Genomic DNA, 6000 nt, shown 5'->3' with positions numbered 1-6000 from the left:
TTTCCATTTTCATAATGATTTGTACTTGGCTTCAGGACTTATTTAGAAATGATGCTGATTATATTTCTAAACAAATGTGTTTTGTTTCTGTTGCTTTTATATGACTGCTACTGAGTTCTAACTTTGTGCCATTCTGTCAATGATTTTTTTGGTGATTGCTGAGGCTTTCTTTGTGATGAGCTTTGAAAAATAGTCTGGGTGTGCTCGAAAGCATGTGTTTTCTCTAATAATTCAGTTCAAGATTCTAACTGTGTTGTTCAAATTTTCTGCTAATTTTTTGTCCAGGTACCAATCAATTATTGAAAGGTTGGGTTAAAATCCTCACTGTGATGGTTCATTTGGCAATTTTGATCACTTTTCCTTTATAAATTTTGAGGCTGTGTTAGGTGGATATAAATTGAGAACTGTGGTATCTTCGTGGTAAATTATTCCTCTTATATTTGTCTTATACCTTAATGTTCTAATCATTTTTTCCTAATCACATTTTTTAATTATTGTGAAATATATCACAATATGTAAAGTTGTATAAAACATACACATATTATAATAAGGTATATGTATAATAAAGTGAGGAATAATAAAGGAAATACCAATCTAATCACTTTATGGAAAAGCACTGACAGGACCTTAAAAGCTCCTCTGTGCCCTGCACACCCCATCCCTCGTTCTCCCTTAGCACAGAGGTAACCGCTATCCTGACTTTGTGAGGATAATCCCTTTGCTTTTCTTTAGAGTTTTACCATATGTATGCATCTCACTGAATTTAGTCTTTTTCTGAACTTTATACAAACGGCATCATATCACATGAAAACACCTAGAGTATATATACAGAAGTCACTTGTTTCTTTACTGTTTTGATGAGATGCATACATGTCGATGGCTATAGTTGCAGTGCATTCATTAACGTGCCCATATACTATTCTTTTGTATAGTTCGTCATCTATCCACCCAAATTACTTTTCATGGACATTTGGATTGTTTCCATTTTTCTGCTCTTACCAAAAATTGCTTCTATGAACAACATTATTTTAAGTACCTCCTAATATTATGTGCAGAAATTTCTTCAGGAAGAATTTCATCTGGTAGTACATCACTGGGTATAGGATATGAAGGTGAACCCATATCCTATTTTAGTATAATGTCCACTTTATTTGGCAATGCCAATTGTTTTCCCAAATGGTACTCCACTTATAGTGTATAAGAGTTCACAATGTGTCATATCCTGGCCAATACTTGGTATTGACAGACTCTTAATTTTTTAATAATTTATTAAGTGTTTAATGGTATCTCATTATGAATCTAATTTGCATTTCACTGATTCCTAACAATTGATCATATTTCAGGTTTTTATTGACTAATATGAAACTGATTTAAACTAATGTACTTAATTGATATCCTATTAGGTCAAACTTTAGTATGAAATTAAATGAGTTATTTATTTTAATGTTAAACCAATTTTGCATTCCAGAAATGAACCCAGTTTTGTCATTATGTATTATCCTTGACTATCCTTTTTATATCTTGCTGGATTCAGTTTGTTAATTTGTGTGTGTTTGTTTGCTATTTTTAAAATTGAGATATGATTGACATATAACATTATATTAGTTTCAGGTGTACAATATAATGATTTGATATTTGTATGTATTGTAAAATGATCACCACAATAAGTCTAGTTAACATCTGTCACCCTACCTAGCTGCAAACATTTCCTTGTGGTGAGAACTTTTAAGATTTACTTTTCCAGGAACTTTCAAATTTGCAATACAGTATTACTCACTATAGTCATCATTCTGTACATTATAGCGCCATGACTTATTTTATAAATGGAAGTTTGTGTCTTTTGATCCCCTTCACCCATTTTGCCCACCCCTTACTCCCCACCTCTGGGAACCACTGATCTGTACTCTGTATCCATGAACTCAGTTGTTGTTTTTATTTATTTATTTATTTATTTTATTATTTTTTTTTTTTTGCGGTACGAGAGCCTCTCACTGCTGTGGCCTCTCCCGTTGCGGAGCACAGGCTCCGGACGCGCAGGCTCAGCGGCCATGGCTCACGGGCCCAGCCGCTCCGCTGCATGTGGGATCTTCCCAGACCCGGGCACGAACCCGTGTCCCCTGCATCAGCAGGAGGACTCTCAACCACTGCGCCACCAGGGAAGCCGTGTTTTTAATTTTTAGATTCCACATATAAGTGAGATCATACAGTATTTGTCTTTCTCTGTCTGACTTATTTCACATAGCATAATGTGTTCAAGTTTCATCCGTGTCGCAAATGGCAAGATTTCATTCTCTTTTATAGCTGAATGACATTCTATTGTATATATATACACCACATTTTCTTTATCCATTCATCCATCGATGGACACTTAGGTTGTTTCCATCTCTCGCTATTGTAAATAATACCGCAATGAACATCAGGGTGCATATATCTTTGAGTTAATGTTTTCCTTTTCTTCTGATAAATACCCAGAAGTGAAATTGATGGATCATATGAGAGTTCTATTTTTAGATTTTTGAGGAACCTCCCTACTGTTTTCCATAGTGACTGCACCAATTTACAGTTCCACCAACAGTGCACAAGGGTTGCCTTCTCTCCACATCTTCTTCTTCCTCTTCAACATTTGTTATTTCTTGTCTTTTTTTTTTTTTTGCCTTGCCTTGCGGCATGTGGGAACTTACTTCCCCCACCAGGGGTCGAACCCGTGCCCCCTGCAGTGGAAGCGGGGAGTCTTAACCACCGGACCGCCAGGGAAATCCCATTTCTTATTTTTTTGATAAATAGCCATTCTACAGATGTGAGGTGACATCTCTTTGTGGTTTTGACTGCATTTCCCTGATAGTTAGTGATGCTGAGCACCTGATTTTCCTGTGCCTGCTGGCCATGTCTTCTTTGTAAATATGTGTATTCAGATCTTCTGCACATTTTAAAATCAGGTTGAATGTTTTTTGTTATTGAGTTATATGAGTTCTTTATAGATTTTGAATATTAACCCCTTATCAGATATTGTTTGCAAGTATCTTCTCCCACTCAGTAGGTTGCCTATTCATTTTGTTGATGGTTTCCTTTGCTATGCAGGAATTTTTAAGTTTGATGTAGTCCCACTTGTTTGTTTTGCTTTTATTGCCTTGGTTTGGTGTCAAATCCAAAAACTCATCACCGAGACCAGTATCAAGGAGGTTACCACCTATGTTTTCTAGTTTGTTAATTTTTTAATAAACTGATCCTGAGAGATACTGACCTGTAGTTTTTCCTCCTAGTACTGTTCCTGTCCTTATCATGGTTTGGTAACAAGGGTATACTAACCTCAAAAAATAAGTTCAAAATGTTCTCTCTTTTTCTTCTATGCTTAGAGGAGTGTATAAGATTGTAATCTTTTATTCAGTTTTTTATAGAATTCACTTGTAAAACCATCTTGGCCTAGGTTTTCTTTTGAGAATATTTTAAACTAGGATTCATTTTCTTTAGTAGTTTTAGGGCTATTCAAAGTTTTCAGTTTTAGTAAGTTATATTTTTTATAAATTTGTCTATCTAATTTTTCATACTATTTTCATAAAGTTGTTCATGATATCCTTCTATTTATCTTTTTAATCGGTAGCATATGTAACTAGGTTCCTCCTTTCCTTCTTCATGGATTATTATTATTTTTCTTAAATATTTATTATTTGGGACTTCCCTGGTGGTCCAGTGGTAAATAATCCGTCTTACAATTCAGGGAACGCGGGTTCGATCCCTGGTCAGGGAACTAGGATCCCACATGCTTCAGGGCAACTAAGCCCGCATGCCACAGCTACAGAGCCCACATACCCGGGAACCTGTGCGCCACAACTAGAAAGAAGCCCTCATGCCTCAATGCCTGCAGCAACTAAGACCCCACCCAGCCAAAAATAAATAAAGTAAATAAGCAATAAAATAAATCTTAAAAAAATTTTTTTAATTATTATTTATTTATTTGGCTGCGCCAGGTCTTAGTTGCAGCATGCAGGATCTTCCTTGTGGCATGCGGGATCTTTTTCTTTTTTTTTTAGTTGTTGCATGTGGAATCTCTAGTTGCAGCATGTGGGATCTAGTTCCCTGACCAGGGATCAAACCCCCGCCCCCTGCATTGGGAGTGTGGAGGTTTAGCCATTGGACCACCAGGGAAGTCCCATCATGGATTATTTTTGCCTCACTCTTTTGTTATTCGTCAATCTCTCCAGAGGTTGATCAGTTTTAGTAGTATTTTCAAAGAACCAATTTTTGGCTCTGTTGAGCTTCTGTATTGTATTTATTCTCTATTTTATTGATTTCCACTCACTCTTTATTTTCCTTCTGTTTTTTGAGGGGCTTAATTTTCTGTTCATTTTTCAACTTCTTTTTTAAAGAATTGAGATATAATCAACATACGTTATATTAGTTTCAGGTGTACGACATAATGATTGGATATTTGTATACACTGCAAAATGATTACAATAAGCCTAGCTAACATCCATCACCACACATAGTTACGTTTTTTTCTTGTGATTAGAACTTTAAAGATCCACTCTTTTGGCAACTTTCAAATATATAATGCAGTGTTATTAACTGTATTCACCATGCTGTTCATTATATCCCCAGGACTTATTTATTTTACAATTGGAATCAACTTCTGGAAATGAATGCTTAGCTCATTTATTTCCAGCTTTTCCTCTTTTATAATATGAACACCTCTTATAAAATTTTCACCAAGTACTACTTTAAGTATCTCTCACAAGTTTTTATGACTATTTTAATTTCCTTATATAATTTTAAAATGAATAATATTTTCCAACGATTAAAAATCCAGAAGGTATAAAAAAGTGTACAGTGAAAAATCTACCTCCTGTACTTATTTCCCATCTGCTCAGTTCTCATTGTACCCTCCCCCCACCCTCAAGGTAACCCTGCTGTAAGTTTTTCATGTGTCCTTTCAGCCTCTCTTTGTGCATTTACAAGCAATTATGACTAGAGATTCTTTTTTCTCTTCCCTTTATTCACACACAAATATAGGATATTAAATGCACTGCTCTGCAGCTTGTTTTTATTCCCCTTAATAAAAGGGAATTGTGTTCCCCCTCAGAGAGTTTTCAGTAGAAATACATATAGAGTTGCCTCCTTTGTTTTTATGGTTGCAAATTATTTCGTTTAGGAATGTTTCATCATTTTGTTGCCATTACTATCCTGATTAAAATTGTTTCCCCCAATCTTTTGTTATTACAAAAGATTATTACATTGTACGTATGTACATGTATAAATACATCCATAGAAGTATAATTACTGGGCAAAAGATATGTTTATTTAAAGATTGTATTTTAAAAAACATTTTATTATGGAAAATTCAAAACAAATATAAAATTAGAAATGTTATAATGAGGACTTCCCTGGTGGCGCAGTGGTTAAGAATCTGCCTGGCAGTGCAGGGTACATGGGCTTGAGCCCTGGTCCGGGAAGATCCCACATGCCGCGGAGCAACTAAGCCCGTGCGCCACAACTACTGAAGCCCACGCGCCTAGAGCTTGTGCTCTGCAACAAGAGAAGCCACCGCAATGAGAAGCAAGTGCAATGCAACTAGAGAAAGCCTGCGTGCAGCAACAAAGACCCAACGTAGCCAAAAATAAATCAAATAAATAAATTTAAAAAAACATAACCATCTATGATATCTCACTAAAAAATTACCAGTAATTCTTTAATATAATCAAATATTCGGTATTTCCAAAGTTTCCTAATTATCTCAATTTGGTTTTTTTTAAATAAGAAAATTATAGGCTTCCCTGGTGTCGCAGTGGTTAAGAATCCTCCTGCCAATGCAGGAGACACGGGTTTGATCCCTGTTCCGGGAAGATCCCACATGCTGCAGAGCAACTAAGCCCATGCGACGAGCCACAACTACTGAAGCCCTTGCGCCTAGAGCCCGTGCTCCGCAACAAGAGAAGCCACAGCAATGAGCCTGCGCGCCAAAGTGTAGCCCCCACTCGCTGCAACTAGAGAAAAGCCCGCATGCAG

The sequence above is a fragment of the Stenella coeruleoalba genome, assembly GCF_951394435.1.
Source record: "Stenella coeruleoalba genome assembly, chromosome: 11".
Lineage (NCBI taxonomy): Eukaryota > Metazoa > Chordata > Mammalia > Artiodactyla > Delphinidae > Stenella > Stenella coeruleoalba.
This window is presented reverse-complemented; position numbering follows the sequence as displayed.